Source organism: Hyla sarda, chromosome 6 (assembly GCF_029499605.1).
Source record: "Hyla sarda isolate aHylSar1 chromosome 6, aHylSar1.hap1, whole genome shotgun sequence".
In the NCBI taxonomy this organism is placed as follows: domain Eukaryota; kingdom Metazoa; phylum Chordata; class Amphibia; order Anura; family Hylidae; genus Hyla; species Hyla sarda.
In genome coordinates, this window is record NC_079194.1 from 174,190,952 (window position 1) to 174,205,203 (window position 14,252).

General features: G+C 40.3%; 1 protein-coding gene and 1 long non-coding RNA gene across 2 annotated transcripts in view; one reads left to right on the forward strand and one right to left on the reverse strand.

The window, feature by feature from the left end:
• The window catches only part of LOC130276439 (uncharacterized), a 53,906-nt gene extending 41,739 nt beyond the window's left edge, over window positions 1-12,167 (forward strand). The window contains exon 4 of the long non-coding RNA XR_008845118.1: window positions 12,046-12,167. This is a non-coding gene — a long non-coding RNA (uncharacterized LOC130276439). The remainder of the gene's footprint in view (window positions 1-12,045) is intronic.
• The window catches only part of CDH13 (cadherin 13), a 973,781-nt gene that overhangs the window by 714,466 nt on the left and 245,063 nt on the right, over window positions 1-14,252 (reverse strand). The window lies entirely within an intron of this gene.

Here is a 14,252-nt window from a genome sequence, read left to right on the forward strand (position 1 = left end):
TTCCTAGTTATGGGTAATTCCTATAGGTACAGCATGTCCTATACTATAAAAGACAAACATTCTTCCTAGTTATGGGTAATTTCTATAGGTACAGCATGTCCTATACTATCATAGACAAACGTTCTTCCTAGTTATGGGGTATTCCTATAGGTACAGCATGTCCTATACTATCATAGACAAATGTTCTTCCTAGTTATGGGTAATTCCTATAGGTACAGCATGTCCTATACTATCATAGACAAACGTTCATTCTAGTATCGAACATGACAGCTCACAAAATGAAATGATCCAGGGGCCTTGAGCCCTTAAAGGGGTACTCCCACTCTAGACATCTTATCCCCTATCCAAAGGATAGGGGATAAGATGTCTGACCGCGGGGGTCCCGCCGCTGGGGACCCCCGCAATGTTGCATGCGGCACCCACCATTTATATGGATACACCTTAATAAAATGGGAATGGTTGGTGATATTAACTTCCTGTTTGTGGCACATTAGTATATGTGAGGGGGGAAACTTTTCAAGATGGGTGGTGACCATGGCGGCCATTTTGAAGTTGGCCATTTTGAATCCAACTTTTGTTTTTTCAATAGGAAGAGGGTCATGTGACACATTAAACTTATTGGGAATTTCACAAGAAAACCAATGATGTACTTGGTTTTAACGTAACTTTATTCTTTCATGAGTTATTTACAAGTTTCTTATGGAAAGGAGGGGAAAGTGACTGTAATGATAAGAGATAGAGAAGAAGACCTGTTTGTGTGCGATCATAAGTGCTGTCTGGTCATGTTCAAGTAATCCCCACATTGCTTTATTATTATCACACAACACTCACATTACTCCTGACAATCTGATCTTCCATAGTCTACATAAATACAGGGTGGGCCATTTATATGGATACACCTTAATAAAATGGGAATGGTTGGTGATATTAACTTCCTGTTTGTGGCACATTAGTATATGTGAGGGGGGAAACTTTTCAAGATGGGTGGTGGCCATTGGCCATTTTGAATCCAACTTTCGTTTTTTCATAGGAAGAGGGTCATGTAACACATCAAACTTATTGGGAATTTCACAAGAAAAACAATGATGTGCTTGGTTTTAACGTAACTTTATTCTTTCATGAGTTATTTACAAGTTTCTGACCACTTATAAAATGTGCTCAATGTGCTGCCCATTGTGTTGGATTGTCAATGCAACCATCTTCTCCCACTCTTCACAAGAGAAATGCTAGCACAGGCTTCCAGTATCCGTAGTTTCAGGTGCTGCAGATCTCGTATCTTCACAGCATAGACAATTGCCTTCAGATGACCCAAAAGATAAAAGTCTAAGGGGGTCAGATCGGGAGACCTTGGGGGCCATTCAACTGGCCCACGACAACCAATCCACTTTCCAGGAAACTGTTCATCTAGGAATGCTCGGACCTGGCACTCATAATGTGGTGGTGCACCATCTTGCTGGAAAAACTCAGGGAACGTGCCAGCTTCAGTGCATAAAGAGGGAAACACATCATCATGTAGCAATTTTGCATATCAAGTGGCCTTGAGGTTTCCATTTATGAAGAATGGCCCCACTATCTTTGTACCCCATATACCACACCATACCATCAATTTTTGTGTTCCAACAGTCTTGGAGGGATCTATCCAATGTGGGTTAGTGTCAGACCAATAGCGGTGGTTTTGTTTGTTAACTTCACCATTCACATAAAAGTTTGCCTCGTCACTGAACAAAATCTTCTGCATAAACTGAGGGTCCTCTTCCAATTTTTGTTTTGCCCATTCTGCAGCACCTGAAACTAAGGATACTGGAAGCCTGTGCTAGTATTTCTCCTGCGGTGTTGCTATCAGTGTGTGAAGAGTGGGAGAAGAGGGTTGCATTGACAATCCAACACAATGGGCAGCACATTGAAAACATTTCATAAGTGGTCAGAAACTTGTAAATAACTCATGAAAGAATAAATTTACGTTAAAACCAAGCCCATTGTTGTTTTTCTTGTGAAATTCCAAATAAGTTTGATGTGTCACATGACCCTCTTCCTATTGAAAAAACAAAAGTTGGATCCAAAATGGCCGATGGCACATATACTAATGTGCCACAAACAGGAAGTTAATATCACCAACCATTCCCATTTTATTAAGGTGTATCCATATAAATGGCCCACACTGTATTTATTTAGACTATGGAAGATCAGATTGTCAGGAGTCATGTGAGTGTTGTGTGATAATAATAAAGCAATGAGGGGATTACTTCAACATGACTAGACAGCACTTATGATTGCACACAAACAGGTCTTCTTCTCTATCTCTTATCATTACAGTCACTTTCCCCTCCTTTCCATAAATTAAAGATGAGAGCTTTCAATTCATGCAGTGCTGAGGTAAATAGGATGAAAGAAAGTATTAAATGTAACAGCCATGTTTCATTGAGATGCAGAAAGTGACAGCTGAGACAGCTGGAGCAAGGAAATAGAATGGAGAATACATAGATTACAGCAATTGACTATGAGACACTTGTAGTATTAAGGACATCATCATTGTCCTGTAATGAAGTGTATCTCCTGGGGTTCTTTTCTCATCACATCATATAGAAAGAATATAACTACTGCAACAACTGATCCAGAAGATTGAAATGATGATGATGATGATAATGAACTCAACTTAAATACAGGATCATTACATCTAAAATAAATTTTGCCCTTGTTGGTGGTAACATACAGGTATCTTCATCCAATGTTTTGTGAAACAGACTAAAAACTTGTCATAGAAACAGAAGATACAAAAGACCTGAGTACTTAGTCACTAAGACAAAAGGGATTGGATAACTAAAACATTTTAGCTCATCAATGGAAAACCCCTTTAATGTTTTCTTCATATGACAGAATTTCCTCAGTAATAGTATTATGTAATATGCATTGTGACATATTTGTTAATTGTATAGTGGTAGTATTTAGTAACTGTATGACTATATAATTTAGCAGTATACTATCCCGACACTTATTTATATTCTGCAGCACACTGCTGAGGCACTGGACATTTTATTTATTTATTTATTTTTTTTTGGGGGGGGGGGGGGGGGGGAATACCTTCAGACTTGTGTCCCTGAGCTCTAAATCTAAGGACCATGTCCTTTTTATGGACTTATGGAATTAAATAACTTTTTGAGTTTTGCCTTATCATGTCGTGTCAGTCATTTTTAGTAAGATTAATAATATTGGCTCCAGTAAAGATAACTTGCAGCTTAAGATGATAGGCTGAGTATACACCAAATACACTGCTCAAAAAAAATAAAGGGAACACTAAGATAACACATCCTAGATCTGAATGAATGAACTAATTGTATGAAATACTTTCGTCTTTACATAGTTGAATGTGCTGACAACAAAATTACACAAAATTGATCAATGCAAATAAAATGTATCGACCCATGGAGGTCTGGATATGGAGTCACACTCAAAATCAAAATGGAAAACTGCACTTCAGGCTGATACAACTTTGATGTAATGTCCTTAAAACAAGTCAAAATGAGGCTCAGTAGTGTGTGTGGCCTTCACGTGCCCGTATGACCTCCTTACAATGCCTGGGCATGCTCCTGATGAGGTGGCAGATGGTCTCCTGAGGGATGTCCTCATAGACCTGGACTAAAGCATCCGCCAACTCCTGGACAGTCTGTGGTGCAACGTGGCATTGGTGGATGGAGAGAGACATGATGTCTCAGATATGTTCAATCGGATTTAGTTCTGGCGAACGGCAGGCCAGTCCATAGCATCAATGCCTTCCTCTTGCAGGAACTGCTGACACACTACAGCCACATGAGGTCTAGCATTGTCTTGCATTAGGAGAAACCCAGGGCCAACCGCACCAACATATGGTCTCACAAGGGGTCTGAGGATCTCGGTACCTAATGGCAGTCAGGCTAACTCTGGCAAGCACATGGAGGGCTGTGCGACCCCCCTAAGAAATGCTACCCCACACCACTACTGACCCACCGCCAAACCGGTCATGCTGGAGGATGTTGCAGGCAGCAGAACGTTTTCCATGACATCTCCAGACTCTGTCACGTCTGTCACATGTGCTCAGTGTAAACCTGCTTTCATCTATGAAGAGCACAGGGCGCCAGTGGCGAATTTGCCAATCTTGGTGTTCTCTGGCAAATGCCAAACATCCTAAACTGTGTTGGACTGTAAGCACAACCCCCACCTGTGGGTGACGGGCCCTCATACCACCCTCATGGAGTCTGTTTCTGACCGCTTTAGTGGACACATGCACATTTGTGGCCTGCTGGAGGTCATTTTGCAGAGCTCTGGCAGTGCTTCTCTTGCTCCTCTTTGCACAAAGGCAGAGGTAGCGGTCCTGCTGCTTGGTTATTGCCCTCCTACGACCTCCTCCCCATGTTCTAATGTACTGGCCTGGTAGCGCCTCCATGCTCTGAACACTACGCTGACAGACACAGCAGACCTTCTTGCCACAGCTTTCATTGATGTGCCATCCTGGATGAGCTGCACTACCTGAGCCACTTGTGTGGGTTGTAGACTCCATCTCATGCTACCACTAAAGTGAAAGCACCACCAGTATTCAAAAGTGACCAAAACATCATCCAGGAAGCACAGGAACTGAAAAGTGGTCTGTGGTCACCACCTGCAGAACCATTGTTTCTATTACCTCTTAGACCACTATACCATCTATACCTTAGACCATTTTTGTGCTTAAAGCCTAGCACAAGCCATTAATAAATTTGGCACATTGATGCAACTTGACAAAGCCACACTTACTTTTCTAGGCACTTTTGAAAAGTGTCTAGCAATGTGTAAAACATATTTAAAACAGATAATAAATGTGGTGCGTGTATGTTTCTGACCACTGGTCCCAATGTCATATGTCTAAAGGACAGTAAACAGATAACCTACCTACCCTGATCCCCTACAGCTCCCGATCTGACATCATTACCTTGAGCTAACCCATCTTTGCGGGAACTGTTTACTGGTCACAATCACTAGGCCAATCACTGGTCACAGCAGTGTCCTGCCTTACTCAGTGATTAGATTGGGGATGCAATGGCGTTACATCGGGAGCTATGAAGGGTTGGGGAGGTGGGTAAGGTTGATTTTTATTTTTATATTATCTTCAAGCCATACTGTTAATAAAAAGAAATGCATAGACAATCCATTTAATGGGTTTCCTCAGATCTCTCTTTCTATCTACAGTATTTTGTATCCCTTATCTCTTTCTCTATTGCACTATTTCTGTCTATTATTATTATTATTCATAATAACAATAATAATATTTATTATTTGTATTTAAAAGTCTCTCACCACCATGGAGAATCAGCTCTTGTATTAATAATAATTGCAATAAGCAATAGGCTCCAGTGTGAAAGTTCTGTAGCATGAATAAGTCTAATAAGCGCTAGGTGAAAGAGTTAAAGTACTATGAGATTCTTCTGATTCCATTGTACTCTGCCCAATCTCCAGGACATCCTACAGGGCATTTAAAAGATACTTAAAGGCTTGGGGAACCGGTGGGCACAAGCAGCAATTTACTGAAGCACCACTATACTTAGTATCACATTACACTTTATTATATATCAGAATCTTATTCTCTGTAAGTAAGCTGGATGTAATTGAGAACACAGAAAGAAAAATCAAAACTTACAAGGTGGAAAAAAAACCTCTTTTAGATATTACTACCCATTAGATTCCCCATAATGCCTCCTCCTGTAATAATGAATACACTCTGTAACAAAAGACGCTATAGATCACACAATAACACTTCCATTAGGAATGTTTTAAAGCAATTTATGAGCAGAGATCAATCTACACCAAGGATGGACCACTTCTTCATATTTCTTTTTCTAAGTCCATTGAGTGCTTTAAACACATAGCCCTAATCATAAATCCATTATGTAACAGACTGATCATGATGTACAACCATTGCAGGAAAGGCTGGAGATGTGTGTGGGAAGACTGCTATGGATTTTCAACATAAATAAAGATTTGTTCTGTAAAAATGTCTTGAGGCAGGTTGAGGAATTGTGGAGAAAGGTCATGAAAAGGTCTACCAGGGATTCAACTCATATAAGTGTCCAAATTTGGGGTAAATTCCTAAAAAAATTCTCCCTCTCACTAACATTTAGGTACCATCAGCTTTAAAGTTCCTAAGATTATGGGGACAGAGCAAGTGAACCCTGATTTTTGAATAGCATTGGCTGTAGGGGTCCCCGGCCTTCTCCTGCTTAACAAGCTTTAGTGCTCACAGTCCTGTAATTCAATGGATTCCCCTGAGACATGTAGTTCCACTAGATATTCTGCAATGCTCAGCTGTGGTGTGCAGGCAACTGATTGTAACCACTTCAATTATCCTGATGGCCAGGCCCAGGTTTCGACTCAAGAGGCCCTATAAGGCAGTAAGGTACCTATACAAATTCTCCTTACTGGCTAGTGGATGACTCTGGTACTCTTTGATTATAAAAAAAAGAAGATGGGCCGTCTATGTCACTGGCACTCTCTGACAAGAAAATTGTACAAAACTGCAGTTTCCACTGAGTTGAGTGTAACCCACCATGGATTCAGCAGACCATCCATACTTGTCTACAATACTTTCCAAACAACCCCTCCTACTACACAGGCAATTCTCTCAGGATTGGACGGAGCAGGAACCTACTTTCTAGGGTCTTCCATCCCAGTGGGGTGCATGTGGTCACTTGCTTTGACCATGACACAAAATGACCACCAAATGGCATCAAAATACACAGTACATAAAGTATACATAAAAACAATGTAAATGGAAAACAGACTGCAAAGTGCAAACATACCAAAGCTCATAACCAACAAAAGTCCAAATAAGGAGTCTGAGTGCCACAATACAGCTAAAAACTGGGATATTGTAGGAAAGACCCCAAAACTATTGAATGTTTTTGGGAATTAAAAGCAGTACTAGCCCATAAAAACTTCACAATGACTCCCTCTCTCTCCATAGATATATACACACACACTTTTGAAGATCATTGAGGATGTGGAATCCCTTTAAGATGATTATTTCTAGAAGATGCCTAATACACTTTTTGAAAATCTAGACCCGACTTCTGATGAACGAGCTCCTAAATGGCAGTGGTAAGAGAGCTAACGGCACTCCACAATGGCTGCACCTCAATATTTATATAGATATCAAGCATTTTGCAGGATCCAGCCCTAATAATGACAGCATTAGTAACAAATGAGTCCTGTAATTAGGGGTATAAAGCCTAAAGATTGTTGAAATGTCACATCTGATACAGTATATTTTGCTTGTCAGGACTTCAGGCTTAATTAGCTGCAGCTGAACATCACAATTTATCCCAGCTTGACAAACCCGATGGTTAATTACAAAAGTTAATGCTAGATTTATCAGTAATTATGGCTTCTGACTCAATGAAATACCAAATTAATAATATGTAGCGTTCAGGTAGTGAGGCAAATAATCCGGCAAGAAAGGATTGGCTGCACATTTAATTCAATTTGAATAGTAACTCCGCCCCATTTCAGCTTTTATTCGGTAAAAATTCCGATACAACTAAACCTGAAGTGAAGCCTCCTAGAGGACCACCATACTTCTAACATCTGAAAAATATTAGGATATGATTTTTAGTAGCCCTGACTACCCCTCACTGGAAAGGGAGACATACTGACACATCCTCCTCTTCCTGATAATGATGTTATGGGAGAAGAACCTGTATGCACATTCTCACTACCCATATGGAGAGGGTATGAGGTGAACATGAATTTGCCCCTTTAGCATAGCCATATAGCAGGCATTAAAACCTGTTTTCATGGTATGGATTCCCTTGTTGAGTCTCTTTTATTTCATATGTGTCCAACCTTACCTTTCCTTGTATATAATTACAGATTCTAGTACAAATGTAATGCAGTATCATAGTAAAACTATTATTATTATTATTATTATTATTAATATTATATTTTATGTTTGTCAAGCTAGTCATCTGGTGACACACATTTGGTGATATCTTAATCCATCAGAATAAGAAAGAAAGGACACATGTTGACGCATGGGGAGGGTTTTTTACTTTATACTTTATTTTTTACCCATTTTTATCAATTTTGATGTTACAGCTCATCTTCATTTCAGTTGATGGCGCAATTATAGAAAAAAATATATATAAAAAAATAGAATCTCATACAATCTCTTGGGACTGTGTAATAATAAAAAAAAAGTGGGGCACTTTTTAACTGTTCCAAAAGCTGTATCTATACACTTATGTGGATTTCATTCTTGCTTAAACAGTTAATAGGTGTAAATACTGTTTAAGATCATCAGGTAGAAATAAACCATATCTGCCAAAGAGATCTCATGTGCAAATGATTAGGGTTTCCCAATGGCTTTCAGCACAGTTAAGTGGAAGAGAAATCAGATGGGTGGATTGTAGCCATAAATCTATATTTATATCTTAAATACCAGTACGTCTTGGCTAGATTTCAGAAGAAGGCCTGCCAGTATTAAATGACATCGATCTCTTCACTAACGACAAATGTGACTCCAGGAATCAACCAGAGGGATTGTGTTGCAATACAAGACATCGGCAGTGATATTACATAATATAATACAAGATGTCAATAGCTTTGCCAGAGAAATTCTTCTGTAGAACAGAGAAGCCATCTGTCTCAACATATGCACTGAATAAGCTGACATTCTTCAAATAACGCCAGATAAAATGGAAGCCTTTTGAAAGAACAAAACTTTTTGGAAAACCCTCCTTTACTGCATCTACTCAAATAATAGGAGAGAAAGAAAAACAGGGTAGACACTCCCTTGTGTAGTATATCAGTAGGTGTGTAACCCTCCACCACACCACCGTGATATAACGACCTTGTGGAGTTGCGCTTATAATAGGCAAAAGCCTGGTGAAGGCAACCGATGGTAAGGAATAATCTGAGCTGCTGCACTACGACCTGACTACACTCCTGGAAGGAGCAAATAGGCTGTATAGGGATAATTTAGAAAACTGAAAAAAGGTCTAGGAGGCACTGCTCAATGTTAAGACAATTATGACCTCAGGCAGGGCACATGACGAACCACAGAGCTCGACAGCACATAACCTAAACAGGATTACTACACCAGCACCTCAGTTAGTTCGGATCTCTTTCTGATCTCTGAGGTAAATCTGCTGTCCCAGTGCCAACTTATTCAGTCAACGCCGGCCACCCCTCGGAATTCCGTACTGTGCATGAACCCTAAGTCTACTTGCTGCCCTTGCAGTCACTTACATAATTACAAGTCTCTGCCCCTTGCACGATCAACACATTCATCTCTTAAAATCTATTCATTTCTACTTATCTCCTTTGCTTTCCTTCTTACTAATATCATTACATGAATAAACAGGTCATTGCCTCCCCCAAGCTCAGCACACTCCATTATCAGTGTTCTTATAAATTACTGTGATCCTAACATCTGCAGGGTGTTCTGTCACCACCCATGTTCTAACACCTTGCTCTTTAAAGCCGTACTCCGGTGGAATTATTTATTTATTTATTTTTAAAACAACTGATGCCAGAAAGTTAAACAGATTTGTAAATTACTTCTATAAAAAAAAAAAAAAAAAACTCTTCCAGTACTTACCAGCTGCGGTATGCTCCACAGGAAGTTCTTTTTTCTTTGAATTTAATGTCTGTCTGACCACAGTGCTCTCTGCTGACACCTCTGTCCATGTTAGGAACTGTCCAAAGCGGGAACAAATCCAAATAAGCAAACCTTTCCTGCTCTGTAGAGTTCCTAAAATGGACAGAGGTGTCAGCAGAAAGCACTGTGGTCAGAGAGAAAATAAATTCAAAAAGAAAAGAACTTCCTCTGTAGTATACAGCAGCTGATAAGTACTGGAAGGGTTAAGATTTTTAAATAGAAGTAATTTACAAATCTGTTTAACTTTCTGGCACCAGTTGATAAAAAAAAAAAACATTCCACGAGAGTACCCCTTTAAATATAGTACCCTGGCCCCATTAGCGATAGGTCACTGCCACCCAAAAATCCACACAATTGTATGATCATCTGTAATTGTACATCTGAATGAACAAAATTTGTCTCTTTTTACATAATCCTAATTAATTCCTACTAATAGTTATTCTCTGCCTACATAAGTATGACTGAGCTTTTCCAGTCATGTAATAGACCAAAGCAGCAGAAACAAAAGGCAAATAATTGCTCGACACACTGTAGACCAGCCAGTGGTATGAAGGAGCAGAACAGCTGGTCTTCTTTAATCTCCTTGATTAAGGGAAAAAAAAGAGTAGAATAAAATGAATACTTGAGAGCATCTGGAGGAAGATGGAAACAGCAGGGATGATAAAGTGAAGGAAGAGTTACCTGAAACTATCCTCTGAGTAGATGATACAAGCCAAGAAAAGCTCATTCCTATGGGGAAAGCTTTAAGTTCCAAAAAACAACTTAAGACGACTGTTTAATAATGTAACCAATCTGTCCAACTTCAAAAACTCAGAGGACTGGGGGGGGGGGGGGGGGGGAGGCAGAGAATGAAGGGAAGGTAATCTGTCTTTCTTCATTCCTGGCTATCAAAATATAATACATACAATACTGAAATGCTTGGTGACAAGTGGTAGCTAAGCTCCTTTTTACCTAGGGCGAAAATGTGGGTTTCTGCCTTGGAGGACAATTATCAAGGGATGTCGCTTACAAAAATCAAACAAAAAGTTGCACGTGCACCAAAGCAAATCAGCCCTGCCCAAGCAATTTTCAGATGTCACTTTGCAGTGGTCGGGAATTTATGAAGCATGAATGTCGCCCATAAGCAAAAAAAAGGTCACAAGTCAAAACTAGGTCAGACCTGGCTAACAAATTTGCTTTTTGACAGCATATTTAAAAAGTCACACAAAAAGTCGCAACTGCAACTTTTAATGCATCTCTTTGCGAAGCAGAGCTCCAGCGGCCACCCGTCCGCATCTACCTCCCATCCGCAAGCTGTTGCAAGACTCCTAGCATGTCCTCACTGTAAGGGCATGCTGGGAGTTGTAGTTGCAATAGCTAGAGGGCGGTAGATGCAGGCAGGGGGCCGCTGGCCAGGGATATGAGTCGACTGGCTCACAGAAATATTGAACTACGACACTGTAATTTCTTATTTCCCGCCGGAAGTATGAAATTGCTGTGCCGTACTTTCATGTTTCTGTAAATCGGCCAGCTTTGCTACCAGCCACCCACCCACATCTACCACCTGCCCGCAAGCTGTTGCCACTACAACTCCTAGCATGCCCTTACAGTGAGTTGCAACAGATAGCAGGCAGGTGGGAAATGCGAGCAGGTGGCCAGGGAGCCATTTTAACACCAGGGTGGCTCCAGCTGTTGCTAAACTACTGTACAACTGTCATTACGGGAGTTGTAGTTTAGGAACAACGAGACTCCACCTGGTGCTTAAAGGGGTACTCCAGTGGAAAAAAAAAATATTTTAAATCAACTGGTGCCAGAAAGTTATACAGATTTGTAAATGACTTCTGTTAAAAAATCTCAATCCTTCCAGGACTTCTCAGCTGCTGTTAACTACAGAGAAAGTTCTTTTCTTTTTGAATTTATTTTCTCTCTCCACAGTGCTCTCTTCTGACACCTCGGTCCATGTCAGGAACTGTCCAGGGCAGGAGCAAATCCCCATAGCAAACCTATACTGCTCTGGACAGTTCCTGATATGGACAGAGGTGTCAACAGAGAGCACTGTGGACAGACAGAAAATAAGTTCAAAAAGAAAATAACTTTCTCTGTAGTAAACAGCAGCTGATAAATACTGTAAGGATTAAGATTTCTTAATAGAAGTAATTTACAAATCTGTTTAAATTTCTTGCACCAGTTGATTAAAAATAAATTGTTTTCCACCAGAGTACCCCTTTAACTGGAGGCTCGCTGTTGTTAAATTACAACTCCCATCATTCTCGGACAGCCAAAGGTTGTCTGGAAATGATGGGGGGTGTAGTTTAGCAACAGCTACTTTATGGGCGTTCTCCCCGGGGAGAGCACCATAAATGTACTAACCAATTTTTCGTGTTTTTTTCTTCTTCTCATTTCAGATCTGTGTATCCAGAGAACTAATTTGGATTTGGTGGACTACAGCGATGACCCGTGTTTTTTTTATTTACTATTTACAAAATCGTTAACGAGGGCTTGTGGGGGAGTGTTTTTTGGATAAAAGTTTTTAAATTGTGTTGTCTATTTTAAATTACTTTACAGGCTTAGTAGTGGAAGCTGTCTAATAGACAGAGTCCATTACGAAGCCAAGGCTTAGTGTTAGCCTCAATTGCAGATAGTGCTAACCCCCACAGGGGTGCTGGGAAGAGCTGGTACCAATAGGTCCGGAGCTGCAAAAATGGCGCTCCTGGGCCTAGGCAGTAACAGGCTGGGGATTTTTAGGCTGGGAAGGGCCAGTAACAATGCTCCTCACCCACCCAGGAAACATCAGGCTGCTTGGTTGGTATCTGGCTAAGAATAAAAATAGGGTGAACCACACGTGTTTTAATATATATATATATATATATATATATATATATATATATATATATATATATATATATATAATTTATGCAAAGGACATGTGGGGTTACCCATATTTTTATTCTCAGCCAGATAACAACCAAACAGCAACAGCCTGGGCAAGGACCATTGTTATTGACCCTCCCCAGCCTAAATAACACCAGCCTGTTACCTCATTGAAGAGAGGTTTGGAGGGTTGTCAAGCAATGTACTGAGAAGGGGCAAGAACACCAACACAGCTGTCTATAGATAAGTGTCTCTAATTTATATAGGAGACTCTCTTTTGGCTACCATTAAATAGCTATTTTTTCTTTCGGAAGAAAACTAATTTGCATTGCAGTAACTGTGCCTTGTATTGCAACCGCAAAGCTTAGCTGAAATACAAAACACACACTGCATGTGTAGGAATGCTCATGAAAAAAATGTTCAATCCCTTTAGTCTTCATTGAAACAATAACCACATATACACAGTAACCACATATACACAGTCATGGCCGTAAATGTTGGCACCCCTTAAATATGTCTAGAAAATGAAGAATTTCTCACAGAAAAGGATTGCAGTAGCACATGTTTTGCTATACACATGTTTATTCCCTTTGTGTGTATTGGAACTAAACCAAAAAAGTTAGGAAAAACAGCAAATTGGACATAATGTCACACCAAACTCCAAAAATGGGCTGGACAAAATTACTGGCATGCTTTCAAAATTGTGGAAAAATAAGATTGTTTCAAGCATGTGATGCTCCTTTAAAATCGCCTGGGGCAAGAAACAGGTGCGGGCAATACAAGTCATACCTGAATGCATTGTGTGTCTGTGTGTGCCACACTAAGCAAGGACAACAGACAGAGGAGAAGATAACTGTCTGAGGACTTGAGAACCAAAATTGTGGAAAATATCAGCAATCTCAAGGTTACAAGTCCATCTCGAAAGATCTAGATTTGCCTTTGTCCACAGTTCACAACATTATCAAGAAGTTTGCAACCCATGGCACTATAGCTAATCTCCCTGGGTGTGGACGGAAAAGAAAAACTGATGAAAGGTGTACACACAGGATAGTCCAGATTGTTGATAAGCAGCCCCAAACAAGTTCCAAAGATATTCAAGCTGTCCTGTAGGATCAGAGAGCATCAGTGTCAGCGCAAACTATCTGTCGACATTTAAATGAAATGAAACGCTATGCAGGAGAACAAGGAGGACCCCACTACTGACAAAGAGACATAAAAAAGCAAGACTACATTTTGCCAAAATGAACTTGAGTAAGCAAAAATCCTTCTGGGAAAATGTCTTGTGTACAGATGAGACCAAGATAGAGCTTTTTGGTAAAGCAGATCATTCTACTGTTTACCGAAAATAGACTGAGGCCTACAAAGAAAAGAACACAGTACCTACATTGAAATATGGTGGAGGTTCAATTATGTTTTGGGGTTGTTTTGCTGCCTCTGGCACTGGTTGCCTTGAATGTGTGCAAGGCATCATGAAATCTGAGGATTACCAACGGATTTTGGGACACACTGTACAGCCCAGTGTCAGAAAGCTGTGTTTGCGTCTGAGATCTTGGGTCTTCCAGCAGGACAATGACCCCAAACATAAATAAAAAAAACACCCAGAAATGGATGGCAACAAAGCGCTGGAGAGTTCTGAAGTGGCCAGCAATAAGTCCAGAGAATAAATCCCATTGAACACCTGTGGAGAGATCTTAAAATTGCTGTTGGGAAAAGGCGCCCTTCCAATAAGAGAGACCTGGAA